Source organism: Quercus robur, chromosome 6, assembly GCF_932294415.1.
Source record: "Quercus robur chromosome 6, dhQueRobu3.1, whole genome shotgun sequence".
NCBI classification, from domain to species: domain Eukaryota; kingdom Viridiplantae; phylum Streptophyta; class Magnoliopsida; order Fagales; family Fagaceae; genus Quercus; species Quercus robur.
In genome coordinates this window covers 9824803-9841008 of record NC_065539.1, presented here as the reverse complement: position 1 = coordinate 9841008, position 16206 = coordinate 9824803, and the positions used below count along the sequence as shown (strand labels likewise).

General features: G+C 35.7%; 2 long non-coding RNA genes and 1 other non-coding gene across 3 annotated transcripts; all 3 read right to left on the bottom strand.

Moving 5' to 3' along the window:
* Positions 1 to 9956: 9956 nt before the first annotated feature.
* On the bottom strand, positions 9957 to 10902 carry LOC126689640 (uncharacterized). The gene is made up of 2 exons (XR_007644563.1): positions 10791 to 10902; positions 9957 to 10239 (listed from the first exon to the last, which is right to left on the bottom strand). It is a non-coding gene; the product is annotated as an uncharacterized LOC126689640 (long non-coding RNA).
* A 1803-nt stretch (positions 10903 to 12705) lies between these two features.
* LOC126689639 (uncharacterized) lies at positions 12706 to 13780 on the bottom strand. The gene is made up of 3 exons (XR_007644562.1): positions 13640 to 13780; positions 13191 to 13326; positions 12706 to 12878 (listed from the first exon to the last, which is right to left on the bottom strand). It is a non-coding gene; the product is annotated as an uncharacterized LOC126689639 (long non-coding RNA).
* A 617-nt stretch (positions 13781 to 14397) lies between these two features.
* On the bottom strand, positions 14398 to 14469 carry TRNAW-CCA (transfer RNA tryptophan (anticodon CCA)). The gene has a single exon. It is a non-coding gene; the product is annotated as a tRNA-Trp (tRNA).
* Between the last annotated feature and the right edge of the window lie 1737 nt (positions 14470 to 16206).

Genomic DNA, 16206 nt, shown 5'->3' with positions numbered 1-16206 from the left:
ACGTCGTCTAACATTTTCTTCAACCTAGATACTATGGCCTTATTAACTGCTTCTGCTTTCCCTGTGGATAGGCCAGAGTAAATTATCTATTCCTGATACCTAACTCTCCACAATACCTCCTGAAATCCTTACTCTCAAATTGGAGTCCATTGTCCGAGATCAGTGTATGAGGAATCCCGAATCTGGTAACAATATTCCTCTAAATGAACCTATTCACATCTATGTCCCTAATGTTAGAAAGAGGCTTGGCCTCCACCCACTTCGTGAAGTAATCAGTTCCGATGAGGAGTCATTTTCTATTACCCGTAGCTTACTATGTCTAAACCCCACTGGGCAAATGGCCAAAAACTAGTGAGTGGATTCAAAACTCCTCCCGACTAATGGATAATTAGAGTGTATCTCTAACATTGATCGCACTTTCGAACATACTCTTGTGCAACTTTCTTCATACTTGGCCACCAATACCCCCAGATGAGGGCTCTATGAGATAAAAACCTTCCTCCAGTATGACTTCAACAAATTCTCTCATGCAACTCCTCCAATAAGGGCTCCACAGCCTCTGGATGAACGCACAGTAGATACGATTCCAAGTGGGAGCGTTTATACAATTTTTGCTCCTCTAAAAGCCAATACCATGATGTCTTCCTATGTATCTTCTCAGCCTCACCTCTATCTTTGGGCAATAAACCTTGCTTTAAGAATGAAACCAAAGGGTCCATCCAACTCGGCCTAACCTGTATACCATGCACTCTAACAGAAAGCTGATCATCATGGCTAGGAGCTACCAAATCCTCTACAGTTATGACCTGAGGTAGGCCTGATCCCGACGAGGTGGCCAGCATAGCCAACGAATTTGCATGGGAGTTCTGTCCTCTCAAGATTTTCCTTAAGGCAAAACTTTTAAAACAAGATTGGGCATGCTTGACCTTGATGAGATACCCTTGCATTCATTGATCTCTAGCCTCAAATTCTCCATTGACTTGCCCAACTACTAAGCGTGAATCCGAATATATTTCTATAACTTCCCCTCCAAGCCTGCCAACCATCGCTATCCCGACCAATAAAGTTTCATATTCAGCTTCATTGTTTGTAACTAGAAAGCCTAACCACAAGGACTTCTCCACTACCAACTTCTCGGGGGTCACCAGCACAATCCCCACTCTAGAGCCTTTTTGGTTTGCCGCTCCATTTGTGTATGCCTCCCAAGTTGTGGTAGAAGAGGCCGAAGCCACCAAAACACTTGGTCCTAGCCTTTCGTCTCCCGCAACATCCTCAGTAAACTCTACAGTGAAGTCTGCCAGAACTTGCCCTTTTACAACAATACGAGGCAAGTATTTAACATTGAAGGCATCGAGCATGGTCCCCCATCTAGCAATCCTACCTGTATAATCAGACTTCTGTAACAATGCCTGTAAAGGGAGCTACGTGAGTACTACAACAGTATACGCCTGGAAATAATGAGGAAGCTTCCTCGTAGCATGTATAATGGCTCACACTGCTTTCTCTAAGGGCAAGTAGTGGGTCTCTGCCTCCTGTAAGGATTTGCTAACATAATAGACAGGCTTCTGCACTCTATTCTTTGTTCTAACCAAAACCAAACTTATTGCATGATCTGTGACTGCTATGTAAGTGTATAATACTTCCTCCTTCTCAGGTCGAGAGAGAACATGAGGATGTGACAAGTATTGCTTCAACTCTTCAAAGGCTACTACACACTCCTCGATCCATTCAAAGTTCTTCCACTTATGAAGGAGATGGAAGAATGGCCAACATTGATATGCTGACTGAGAAATGAATTTATTCAAAGCAATTGTCATCCCTGTCAGCTTTTGTACTTTCTTGGGGTTCTGAGGAGGATGCAAGTCTTTAATAGCCTTAATTTGGTCAGGATTAACCTTTATTCCCCGGTGTGTAATCATGTAGCCTAAGAATTTTCCCGAGCTGACATCGAAAGAGCACTTAGATGTATTTAGACATAATTTATGTCTCCTAAGCATCGAGAATACATCTTTTAGGTCTTTCAAGTGCTCTGAGACCTGCTTGCTTTTTACCACCATATCATCAATGTATGCCTCAACATTCCTCCTGATTTGCGCTTCGAACATTCGTGTCACCATTCTTTGATATGTGGACCATGCATTCTTTAGACCAAAAGACATCACCCGATGGTGATAATTGCCCATGGGAGTTTAGAAGGTAGTCTTTTCTTGGTCTGACAACATCAGAGGTATCTGATGATATCCCTGAAAAGCATCCAAGAAGCTCATTTGAGAATGTCCAACCGTCGCATCCACCAATTAGTCAATCCAAGGAACAAGGGAAGGGTTCTTTGAGCAAACTTTATTCAAATCCGTGAAATCTACACACACGCGCGCCACTTCCCGTTTTTCTTTTTCACCACTACAGTATTAGCCAACCATTCAGGATAAAAGATTTCCTTGATTGCCCCAACCTGCTTAAGTTTATTCACCTCTTCCTTTACTACCTCAGCGTGCTCTTTCTAAGAGCGTCGGGTTGGTTGTCTCCTTGGTGCAGCACCAGGATTTACATTTAGCCGATGACATATAAACTCGGGGTCAATCCCTGGCGCATCATAAGTACTCTATGCAAAGACATCCCCATTATTCCTCAAAAACTCCACCAGCTATGTTTTCTCCATAGGGGGTAACTGAGCCCCAACCTGAAAGTACCTATCTTCATCCTGACCGATCATAACCCTTTCCAACTCTTCAAATAGTAATCCTTGTGACTCAGTCCCAAGTTCAACCTCGAGACCAGTTAGTTGCTATGGGACCTACTCCCTCTCAACTGGAGCTTAATCCAGTGAGTGTTGCCTAACAGCAGCCACCAAACATTGTCTAGCCACTACCTGACTTCCAACTAACTCTTCAACTCATCCCTGCATGGGATACTTGACCTTCAAGTGTAGGATAGACGACATTGTCCCTATAGCATAAAGCCAAGGCCTCGCCAAAATAGCAGTATAAGGGGAATAGGCTTCTACCACAATAAATTTTACTTGCACCTCCTCGTCCTCAGCTTGCACAGGTAGTCTAATCATTCCGCGAGGGATTACAATTCTTCCATTAAATCTGACTAAGGGTGAATTATATTTCTCCAAATCTTTGGGTTTGAGATTCAACCCCTTATACAAATCCAGGTACATAATCTCAACTCCACTTCCTTGGTCCATAAGGTCCCTTTTCACATCATACCCCCTGATCCGAAGGGTTACCACTAAAGCATCATCATGAGGTTGGAATGTTCCCACTTTATCCTCCTCTGAGAAGCCCAAGGTTGGTGATGCCACCACTTTAGCCCTTTTAAACACTTAAGCTTGATTCCCCAGTTTTGAGTTTGAAGTTACAGACATAACTCCCGAGTATGAACCAACATCACCCCTGGGTGTGGTAAAAATCCCGTTAATTGTACCCAGGGCTAGTCAAGGAGCCCCGTCTCTCTGATACCTAGCCTCAGGCTGTCCTACCTATTTTGCGGGCTGATGCATAAACTAATTCAACTTTCTTGCCTTCACCAATTGACCCAAGTGGTCACGCAAAGTTCTGCAATCCTCAGTCGTATGTCCTCTTTCCTGATGGTAGTGGCAGTAAAGACTTTGGTTTCGCTTAGATGGGTCTTCACCCATCTTATTGGGCCATTTGAAGTATGACTCATTCTTTATTTTCTCGATGATTTAATAAACTGGTTCCTTAAACACCGAGCTGACCATTTGCACGCTAGCTCCTGATGATTGGTTAGAAAAATCCCTCCTAAGTCGATTATGATTATATCCTCCTGCCCAAGGATCCCTCTTTTTGGGGAAGACTTTGGCCTTACCCTTTCCTTGGGTCAAATCTTCCTCGACCCGTTTATGTTCATCAATGCGATCCATAAGTTAACGCATTCTACAAGCAAGTTTCATTGTCAATGACTTCCTCAAATCATGCTTTGTTGGAAGCTCCACCTTAAAAGTCCTTATGGCCACATCTTCAAAATTTCCATCTATTTTGTTAAATGTTTCCCAATATCTATCCGAGTAGGTCTTTAGAGTTTCCCCCTCCCTTATTGCCATGGATAGTAGAGAATCCAAGGGTTTAGGAACTCTTCTACACGTTACAAACCTTGCTCCAAACGCTCGGGTCAACTCTTCAAAAGATCTTATTGAACCCTCCTCCAATGCATCAAACCATCGCATAGCCATAGGCCTGAGGCTAGAAGGGAATACCTTGCACATAAGAGCCTGATTCTCAGAATGAACAGCCACCCTTTGGTTGAAATGGCTCATATGCTCCACAAGCTCGGTTCTCCCATTATAAATGGTAAACGTAGGCTGTGTAAAGTGATGAGGCAGCTTGGCTCTGTTAATTCTCCTTGTGAAGGGTGACTTTCAAATTTGGTGAAGGGCCTTGCTCATTGCATCATTCCACATATTCCGAGGGAATGAGCTTTCTCCCCGCTTCTTCCTATGCTTTTCTAACTTATCTGAATGTGAGGATACAGAGAAAGATTCACTAGGAGGGGTCATGGATTTCCATTGATAGGATTGGTCCCTTATTTCCTCGAATACTTCACTTAATGGGAGTGTAGAATTTCTCCTGTCACATTCCCTTCGACACAACTTTTTGCACAAATGATTAATCTCCAGCCTCAAATTCCGCATTTCTTGCTCATGCGAAACATGGCTCCCAGTTCTTGAATGACTCCTCTCAGTACGCTCTATAAGTTGTGTTTCCACTCTAACACTAGGTGTGGGATTGTACTCCCTATCCCTCCTTCACTCCAAATTAACGAAGTGATCCTCACGCTGAGAACCAACAAATTCTTCCCTATTGTGCTCTAGGTTAGCCATAACTTAGGAAAACTATAAGTAGATTTCCCACAGGCGGCGCCAATTGTAAGTACTTGGAAATTGATGGCCCAAGCCCACTAAGAACAGTATTGCCTTGTCCTTCAAACCAAGCCCAAATAATAGAATTTCTATAAAGAGTGGGAAAACAATTCTAGTGTAATTTTGGGCTAAGTTCAGGTCTAAGGCCAAAGAACCAAAATTAACAAAAAAAGACAATTCAAGTAGTGATTGAGAATAATGCTGTCCTCGGCAAGTCCGAGATTTTGTTCTTATATATGATTGATACAAGTTTTATACCAAGTAATGCATTGTTCACTTTCTTGCTTGTTTAATTCTTAAGGAATAATGTCCATCTTTTCTAGGAGGTTTCCCTCCCTTATATACCCTTCTTCTTTGCATCTTAACCCTCTACCTGTATGCCTCAGGACTTTTCTTAGGACACTTGTCCCATCAAAGTTTCGTTGAAGGTGGTTGAAGGGGTTGCTAGCTAATAAGGTTGTTGCAATGCATTCCATGCAAAGGGGGAAGGTATACCTTTACAGGAAGCTCCCTCCCACTCCCACCATCTTAGCCCCTTTCCATGGTCCTTTTTCCTCTAAGCAGGTTCTCATACAATGCTATCTCGCATCTCCTTCCCTTCTCGATCGGGTCGATGAAGTCCTTGGGTCGGATACACTTTTGCGGGTGGAATCATGTGTGCTACTTCATATTCAATCATTTTTGGTCCTCAGACACCCTACATATATATATATATATATATATATATATATATATATGTACACACACCAAAGTTTACCTCACATGATATTATATCATTTCAAATCATTAATTCAAAATTACTTAATTAATATCATGATTAAATAATACAAATATATAACATGTCACATGAGTATATTAACGCAGAAAAAAAATCATGTCACATGTGACTATGTGAGTAAAATAAACAAGAAAAACACATTTCAAAGAAAAATAATAATAAAATGTTATATGTAATTCATCCCTATTACCGCACAGCTCCTTTATGACCAAAATGCACTGCCATACCAATATACCATCATATATACATATGCAAGTACACCTAATAGACCGGCTTTGATGGACTTCCAGTTTCCTCAGGGAGATCATAAATGATAACCAAATTAACCTTTTGTTCATCAAGGACTTGGGCGAGGTGGTGAGTTGAAATAAGAATTTGTCAAACTATCTTCAAACTCTTTGATTATCTATCTCTGTGTTCTGGTCTCTGAGCTTCTTAAATGGTAGTAACTGCATAACTATACTCAACAGAAGCCTTACGTAACATGCTGGCATGATTTCTGTTTCATACAAATGTAATTGTCTGCCTGATGAAATTATATCATAATTTAATAATTCTTTAATTAATCACTTGAATTTTGGCAAGTTCACCTTATACTATTCTAAAGCCTCTAAAAGATAGTTACTTATCCAAAACAAAAACAAAAACGAAAACAAAAAACCCTCTAAAAGATAGTTTCCGTCTTTACAAGAAGCCGATTGTAATATTGATCCATGTCTAGGATGTGAATTTTTTGACCACATCAAATTTCCATTTTTATTTAGCTTTCTGCTTAATGTGTATTAATTAATTGCTAGGCTTGATAGTACGAAACTGCAATATCATGGACGCCTCATGATGAAGCTTTAAGAATGTTGCTTCATTTATTTAAAAGTTGCTGGTTTATGAGCACTTTATTAATTTGTATAAAATACGATTGATTACAACATCAATCCTTTGACTTGTGGATTTTGCATTGTTATTATAAATGATAAAAAGAGATTAATCTATTAGATGAATACAAAACATGAATGGTACATGATCTATTAAATGCAGCTACCACACCCCACTGTTATATTTTCTAGTACTATTATATATAAACATTCTTTACATGGGTAAAAGCTGACTGTTAACCTTTGATATGTTCCCATCTGTGGAACCTCAAAATAAGTGAACTCAAGTAGAGAATGATCTGCCCTGGCATGGATTGGACAATTCTTCTTAATCCAGAACCCACAAGAAAAACATTACTTTCATTGCTTTGTTCTGGTACCATTTGATCCAATCTTCTATTCAGTGCTCCTATCTCATCCAAAATCCGCTGAACATTCTTGAAATTCTTAATCTGCGAATCCATTTGAATCTGCAGGCTACAAAGAGAACCATCCAATTCAAGTAGCTTCTTGGAGTACCTGTACTTCTTGTAGTAGTTCCACCAAGAAACCTTCGAGCACTTACCAACAAGCTGCTTTGCTTTAATTAACTCTTGGATCAACATATGTAGTTCATCCATTAAAACATTTTCTGGGTCTTGGTCTAAATGGTAAACCTCATTTATGGCTGAATTTGCAGAAACAATCGAGGTTTCAAGGTGTTTGAGAATGGATTTGAATTTAAAAGCTCTCTACCTGTAACATGCAAAACTCCCTGGGCTGCATTTCCAATAACTGCCTCCCCAATACATCCTGTTATAGCTTCCATTTGTGAACTTTTTTTTGCAACAAAAAGTACCCACAATCATTTCTTTGCCACAAAAACCACATTTATAACAGGAAAGTGGAAGTAATTTTAAGAAGTTTCTTCGTTTTTTCATTTGATATATGCTAGTATTATGAAACATCTTACAGTATGAACTGACTTGAACTTGGTCTTAACTCTTTTACTATATTTCTCTTTGAAATTTCCTGGATTGTATTACATACTTATGGTTAGGGGTCGGAGCCAAAACTTGGAGTTAGGGGCAAAGTACGAACAATTTTTTTTTTTAACTCCAAATAAGTATTTATCTAAAAGAAAAATATTATATCTACAATATTTTCACAACAAATCGTAAGTGACAGGTTATTATTAGTTGTTATGAGTGGGTAAAAAAGTAATTTAAGTTATGGAATCAAATTAGAACCAATAACAACTTATCGCGTATGATTTGTTATGACAATGTTGTCAACGTAGCACTTCTCAATTTAGAAAGTTAAGTTTTTTTTTTTTTTTTAACTTTTTTTTGGGTGTCTTGTGTGTATGTGCGTGAGCGTTCACTTAGACTACTTAGAACTAGTTTAGGAATTTTTCATTTTATTTTATGTTTTGTTTGTGTTTTGCGGTGGGTTTGTTTTGGGTGTTGTTAAGGCTTAAGTTTGTTGTTGGTAAATTTTTTTGTTGAGCTTGTTAAATTTATTTCGAATTCTAGATCAATAAAATTTTATATAGCCTTTAAAAAGATCAATAATATTGTTAAGGGGACAAAGTGCAAATTTATTGAAACAAATTACTAAAATTAATGTATATATAAATATATATATATATACACACACTAAAAAAAATTTTGAAAAAATTGGAGGGCCACTGCCCCCAAGTCCAAGTATAGTTCCTAAGTATAGCTCCGTCATTGCTCACGGTACAACTACATTACTTGGAAATAAAGATTTGAATAGCTACAACTGGCGTGGCCAGGTGCAAAATCTAGAAGTGCCACTTAATAAGATTTTCCTATCTAGACAAACTCATTGTCTGGAAGGGAAGGTTCCCAAACATTATGAGAGAAATAAGAGGAGCTTGACGAAGTTTGATTTCAACTCATTACGAAACAGCGGGGAAGGAATTAAAGTTTAGAAAAAACGTCAACTTTATTTCGGTTTCCACACGTTGATCTATCATTTTTCAAGGACAAAAAGCGGCTCAAGATCTTGCTAGTGTAAAGCGTGTTCTGGAACAGGTCAAAATAACTCATTCGCTACTACTAGTGTAACTAGTATGTAGGAATGAATATATTATTAATCATGAATTTATTTATATTTAAAAGGCTCAGTTAAGTCTAAATTCATATTATTAACCAGAAAATTTCATTAACAAAACTTAGCAGTATATATATATATATATATATATATATATATATATATATATATATATTTTGTTCCATTTTTGTGGTTTGAAAATGATATTTATGTGCAGATGGAAGTTGTTGATGAGAATGAGTGGTGGGGTAAGATAAAGCATATGAAAGGAGAAGGGGAAGAGGAGATGATAAATAAGCACAATTTTAGTCGAGCAGGCTAGCAAACCTTATATGATATGGCTTGTACCTCAATTCAGTTTTCACATCACGTATGTACTTCCATTCTCCAATAGACCATTTGGAGGAACATATGAAATGAGCAACCACCACTTTTATTACTTCCATTGCGTTCAAATGAGTTTGAATGAAGGGAATTCTCTAGAATGCTTCTCTATTTTGCATGCAAAAATGCAATATCTTCAAAGCAATTAAAACTTGACTTACTTTGACATCATAACTTACTAAGAAATAAGGTGAAACAAATAATAACAATTTATTATAGTGAAAATCATTTAGAAAATAGTGCAAATATATCCAAATGAGTTTGTATAACATCATTGTCTAAACATTTGAGACTAATCTTCAAAGTCGAGTCAGTACATTGAGGAGGATATTCATCAAGGGTTTGTTGTAAATAATATTATGATGGGACACTTGTTCTTAATCTTTGAGGGCCTATTTCTAATAAGCCACCTGAAAATTAAACGAATCCAAAATATCACTGTAAAAAATAGTTATAGCACCGAATTTGTCAAGAGTTTGATGAAACCTAACACAAAAAATGAACACAATTATTACATAATGGCAAGATAATAGGTCTGTAATTTAGATAATATATAAACCATCAAGAAACTATATTAAAAGGCAACCTTTATAAAGAATAGTCCCTTTCGACTTGTCTCTATTCAGTATTAATAGTATTATTACAAACTCATATAATGTGTCCTCTCCTGTAATTCCAATTCACATGAAAATTGCTCTAGGTATTATAAGTTCTATTACAATTTTGTTACAAACCGATTTGGAAGCTGAATTATGATGCCATGCATAACTGGTCGGCAAGTCCACATCAATTCACAACAGAAATGTACTTAATGTCTATAGTATAGATCATTTTGAATTAAGTTCAATGCATAATTAACCATTATTCCTCACTAAAACAACCACAATAAACAGGACCCAAAAAGATCTAACCTTGGCAACTGAATCCAATACAATTGACACAAAAAAGTGTAGATAACATTAGATATCCATGCCCATCATTGTAAATTCAGTTCAATATATAATTAATCGAACACCCATTAACCATTATTCCTCACATAAACAAACCCAATGAAATACAAAAAAAAAAAAAAAAAAAAAAAAAAAAAAAAAAAACGCATTTATAAAATTTATACCTGGACTATGGCTTGCATAGTACACTCTGTAGTGGAGTGCTCTACGGTTTTGGCTTTCAATAGTTTGCCCTTTACTAATCTCACTAACAATCTGCTAAGGTCATTTTATTTTTAAAGCATTTATTGATTTGTTCCAAGCAAGAACCTACAAAAAGTGATACACAGAAACAAACCTAAGTAAAAAAAAAAATCCAAGCAAGAACCTACAAAAAATGATACACAGAAACAAACCTAAGTAAAAAAATATTTACAAACCACATAAAAGCTTAAAACACACAAATCTAAAACTTTCATGTCAATTTCAAACACCATATCTGCTATTCCAAGGAACCACAATGAATCACACCAAACTAAAACTTATATGACAATATTAGTTAGAGCCTTTGAGGTATGTATCATAATTTGTGTGAGGGTATGAAGAAGCATATAAAAAGTTAAAATAAAAGAAATATCTCTTATTGTTTCTATAGATTAAACCCAATTTAGCACCACTTTTAACCCCATTCCTCCCCTTTTCTCTTTTGGGTATTACAAAAAGTATTGGAAAATTTTAGCCCACAACATTCTCATAAACTAACATAATTTCACAAATGATGATTTAAAAAAAAGGAAAAATACAATTTTTCTCCCATTTCCATTGAAAAATCAATACATAAAAACTAAAAAAAGAGGGTTAAAAAATTGAACGAATTTCACCTAGATTCTTCAGTTGGGATATGATTCCAATATCTTCAATCACCTATCTCGGTGATTGCTAACCCTTTTGAAGCAATAGACAAACAAAGACCACCTGTTCTTTTATGCAGCCAAACTCTCTGCATAAAGCCAATTTTTCAACAAATCCATCAGAAACAAATCGATATCAAGAAAATCATATAATATGAATAATCCAAACAGGAAATAAGCCAGAGAACCATATCAGGGAGGTACCAAAACTTTATCACAACAAAACCAAATAATTTTATTCCCCTCTCAATTAATTAAAATAAAGTCTAAAATTCCTAAATTAAAATTTATTTTCTACCCCTCATTTTCTCAAAACCTAATAAACTAAAACCCCATCACAGGGCCGTATTTATTTCCTAATAAATGAAAACCCCATCACAACCAATCAAAAACCATATCTAAAAACTCGAAACTTTTAATTTTCACACACTTTCTCAGCACCCAAACGGAAGACAAACACACACACAAAGATAGAGAGAGCAATACCTTAGTACAATCATCGAATACTTTCCAAAGGAGAACTTCATAATTCGAGGGCAACTTCAATTCCTAGAATCAGAGAGACAAAAAAAAAAAAAAAAAAAAAAAAAAAAAAAAAAAAAACTATGAACACAGATATTAGAAAACAGGGAAAGGCTTAGTGATTTCTGTAATCCAAAATAGGAAAAAAAAAATATTGAAAAATTAACAAACCAAACATTTTCACCCGATTACCTGGGGACCTCAATGAGTCAAAATAACATTGGGTTGAACCCTTGAATTAGCTAAAGATCACAAATACTTTTTTATGGCCTACTTCACTAAAATAGATGATACAAAACTTATAAATAAAAAGAACTAAGTACAAAAAAAGAAGAAGCAAAAGTTAAACTTTAAAGTTACATTTATTTGGATCTAATAGATGAGAAATACCACCCAATAAGAATCATAAATGCGATCATACAAATTGCATCCAATAGCAATAAAATTGTCTTGATTTAGTTGAGTAATTGCTCATAGATGTATTGAGTTAGATGCTTCATTATATTTCTTGAATCTCCCATGTCACAACTTCTTAAGTACGGAAACTGCTTGGAAGAGGCTGTAGCAATACATTAAACATATCTTATCAACACATGGGAGTAAAAAAAGATAAATCAAATGATTCACTTATCATAGAGTTTAGTGTACTCATGGTAGGAGTACTCAACAATCATAAACCATAACAATACAATCATAAACCATAACAATTGCAAGCTAAAAACTTGTAGTTGTGAAAGTAGGAAAGAAAGAGAAATGTAGACAACATTAAAAGTAATAGGTCTTACAAAAATTAGTCTCTTTTCATGAAAGGAATGAGCCACGCACACCTAAGCAGGCTAAACTAAATCTCCAATTCTCTTAAACTTCAAAACCATATAGTCATAAGCCCAATTCAAATATATATATGGCCCATTACCATAGCTCAAAGCGTTACAATAAAAGTGGTAACTCAAAATATTACAATAAAATATATAATAAATAATAATAATAATAATAAAAGAAAAAAAGGAACCCACACAATGTTGAGACTGTTCTACAGTCAATTATTCGACTTGGAGTAGTCCTATGACATTAGATTCGGCCTTAGGCTGCTTTGACGATTAAATAAAACCCCAAACCTATAACCTTTCAATTCATTTATCAAACAAAAAAAAAAAAAAAACACTCAATCAGATAGGCCCCTTAGATTGCTACTTCATAAGTTGTGCTCACTTGCATAGTTTGCAACCAAAACAAATTGATCTTCCACACTTCTTTGTATCTAAAGAGCAAATATGAGCATAGCCACCTTAGATTGCTACTAATGGCATTCTAGCACAACACCAAGAATAAAGCTATTTCAAAAGTTACTGTTATGTTCTCATACCAAATTCAATTGGCTCTCATTTCTCAATACCTCAATGACAACACCACCACCTTAATTAAAACCAATTGAAACAGCATAACATTGGAATCAGAGGGGAAGAAAAAAAAAAGAAAAATAAGGAAATCTATGCCAAAGATAGAATTTTTGGCCCCTTGGATTGGTTCCTGTATCTACAAAAACCAAAACACCACCGCTTCATTACCACCAAAAACGTAAAATTTCTTTCCTCACTGGATATAATACACAAATCCAAATGCAAATTGAAGCTAGAAAATAGACCAAAAAAAAAAAAAAAAAAAAAAACTAAATCCAATTGGGAAGACGATTTTATGTCAAAACGCTACAAAAATACTAAAAATGCATTTACAGTATTTTAGGTGCATATTATGTTGATAAGTTGTACTTTTGAAAGAAAAATAAAAGGCAGAAGTAATATTTTCTAGCGAAAAAGAGGAAAAGGAAAAGCTGATAGGGACGGTTACCAAAATTATGTTGGTAAACATCTATGCCACCAATGCCGCTTTAGAATTCGAGGACTCTCTAGGGATTGTCTTCTTGCTTCCAAGAACCCTTCGCCATGGGACCATCTTCTCCACCTCACACAGCTCCAAACAATATCTAGAAATATTTTTGAAAAGCAAAGCTTAATATTACCTTGAATTTAATTAAGACAGTCAAAGGCTCTTTGCGAGAGACCAAAATTGCAAAAATTTTACCTTTTCCAAACTTGAAATCCTAAACTTATTTAAAAAAAAAAAATCTCAATTAATACAATTTCGTGAATCAATCTTTGAAATCTCTAAATTCTAAAATTATTCTGATACTGAAAGAAACCCACCCCCCCCCCCCCCCACCCTCGATTCCCATTTACAAACAGCAACACTTACTGTGAAAGAGGAGATCAAGAGAGAGCGAAAGTAAAGAGAAGTACCTGTGAAAGAGGAGATTGTTCGAAACTTAGAGACAACAACACTTGCTTCCCTTTAGAAGAAGTTGGAAGCTTTGGAATTCTGCATTTTCCATGGCAAAAAACGATGGCAATTTTGCATTTGTTTTCAAATGCAAATGTTGCTGGGAGAGAGAGAGGATTTGGGGTTTTTTTTTTTTTTGGTTTAGCTGTAGGTTGATTGGGTATAAAAATAGTCTCTTTGGTTTTCACGTTTGACTGCAAAATCAAGAAAAAACTTAATTAGCACAGTAATTCACTTGACCCGATACATAAAAGTGGTTTTAATAAAAATGGGTCCACATACATTTAGCTACATGGAGCAAAATTTAACTTCAATTTCAAATTCTAATTGAACAATTGGAAGGATAATTATGATCTGATTGCCACATAGATGTAGACACATAGCACAAAATTAGAGTTCTAATTTGGAATTGCAATTTGAGTTTCTCTCTGCTTCACCTATTATTTTATATATAGATTAGTAATTACCCTACAATTTCAGACACTCTTTTTTCCATAAAGGTTGGAGCATTTGGGTCAATTTTCTGGAGAGGGTTGGGCTATCTTTTTCGGCCACAAGACTCCGGATTGGAATTTGGGTTGTTGTTAACTTTCTCCACCTTAATCCTTCTCCAATAAACGCTATTGGGCCCACGGGGTTCAGAAACCCAGCCCATCTCAGTTTCATAAATCATAGCTATTGGGGGGCCCATGAAAAAATAAAATAAAAACAACAAAATTGAACCCGACGTGAATCGAACACGCAACCTTCTGATCTGGAGTCAGACGCGCTACCATTGCGCCACGGATCCGTTTGTTTATAATCTCGCATATAATAAATATTATTCTACTAAACTATTCAGTTTCTAAAGTTTTTTTTTTTGTGAACTCAACGGTGCGTAACAGGTTTGAACTGAACATTGGATGTAACCACTATGCGATTGCTTCTTTTCTTGATGTTCAATATTTTATTGAGCACCCTTAATTACAATCACAAAAGATGGGGAAAAGCTTGCCTTAAAGCTCACAGACCACCTTATTCTTGTTTATCACCATTTTTATGCTTATGATTAATATTGCGTTACACTTATACCATTATACACACACTCGAAATTAACGATGCTGCTGATGATAACGTAAAGATGGTATTTATCTACATATTAATATACACGGTACACCGCGACTTTTGCAAGTAAAGAAACTATTCAACCTTCTCCTTCTCTACTTTGACGATCTTGTTCTTCATGTTCTTTACGACCTTCTCATCAATCATGTCATAGAATCTTCTTGAGTTCGCCTTCACCCATTCCATTTGCCTCTTTATATTATCCTCATACTTCATATAAAGTACTGGAACAGTCATTCCGGTTACAGTACCTGCAAAGAATATACCAAATTAATCCCACTTCACACACACACAAACTCGAATATAGATTTCTGACTTCCTTAAGAGATTACCTATGTAAAGAAGTGTCAGCAGGTTGGAGAAAGTCCCCACATATGAGAGTAACAATTGTTAGGATTAGTGCCCTTAAATCCTATTATATAATGCTATGTACGTTATTATATATATGATATTATGTATGACTTAATATTGTAATTAATAAAGTTGTTTTATTATTATCTAAAATAATGGTAACATGAATATTCGGACATTATCATATAATCCATGAAATGCATAGTATATGATTTAAGTGAAAAGTCACAGAATATATAAATCACAAGTTCTTTGTAAACTCAGAATTTTAGTTCGTAGTCGGTGATGAAATTAGGCATTTCATCTGCGAAGACTATAACATATCAACTAAGATGATTTATCCTGATCATGGAAGTGGAGACTTCTAGTTGATATGTTGATATGTTTCAAGAGTTAAGACATATTGAACCATACCGCCGTGAGATTTATTATTCTCTTAACAACTGTCAAATGAATAATAAATCTCATGACTTCTATTTATATGAACTCGTAATCCTAAGAGAATAATGGACCTAATCATGGAGTGTAGGTTGCTTTGATATATCAGGACTAAGATCTAAAGTAATGGTCAAAACCTCAGTATATTGGGCAGTCACATTTGGTATTGATGAAACATATATTTTTAAGATGGAATTCATAATCTCTTAACGGAGATATAAAATATTCCCTTGAGATAAGTTTAATGAGTTCAGTTATTCAGAGAGTTAGGCCTAATCACTTTGGTAAGAAATTACTAAAGTATATATTTATGAAATTAGATTTCATAAATATATGATGAATAACTTTAAAGAATTAAACCGGGTACTTAAGGATTAAGATGTAGTAATCTACAAAGTGGCAGTCTTCATTCATGATTTTGTATTACTATGAATATTTTATGAACAGGTTGCATATATAATAAAGTCTTGGGATATAATTTAGTAATAAGGCTTAGGGTGCAATTATATTTATATAGTGGTATTAAATATAATTAATGGTAACTTTAGACTTGTCAAGAGTTGATAGAAAAGCCCAAGGCCTATTGGAGCTAGTATCTTATTAGTTCATTTTGGTCTCACTCCAAGCCACATAC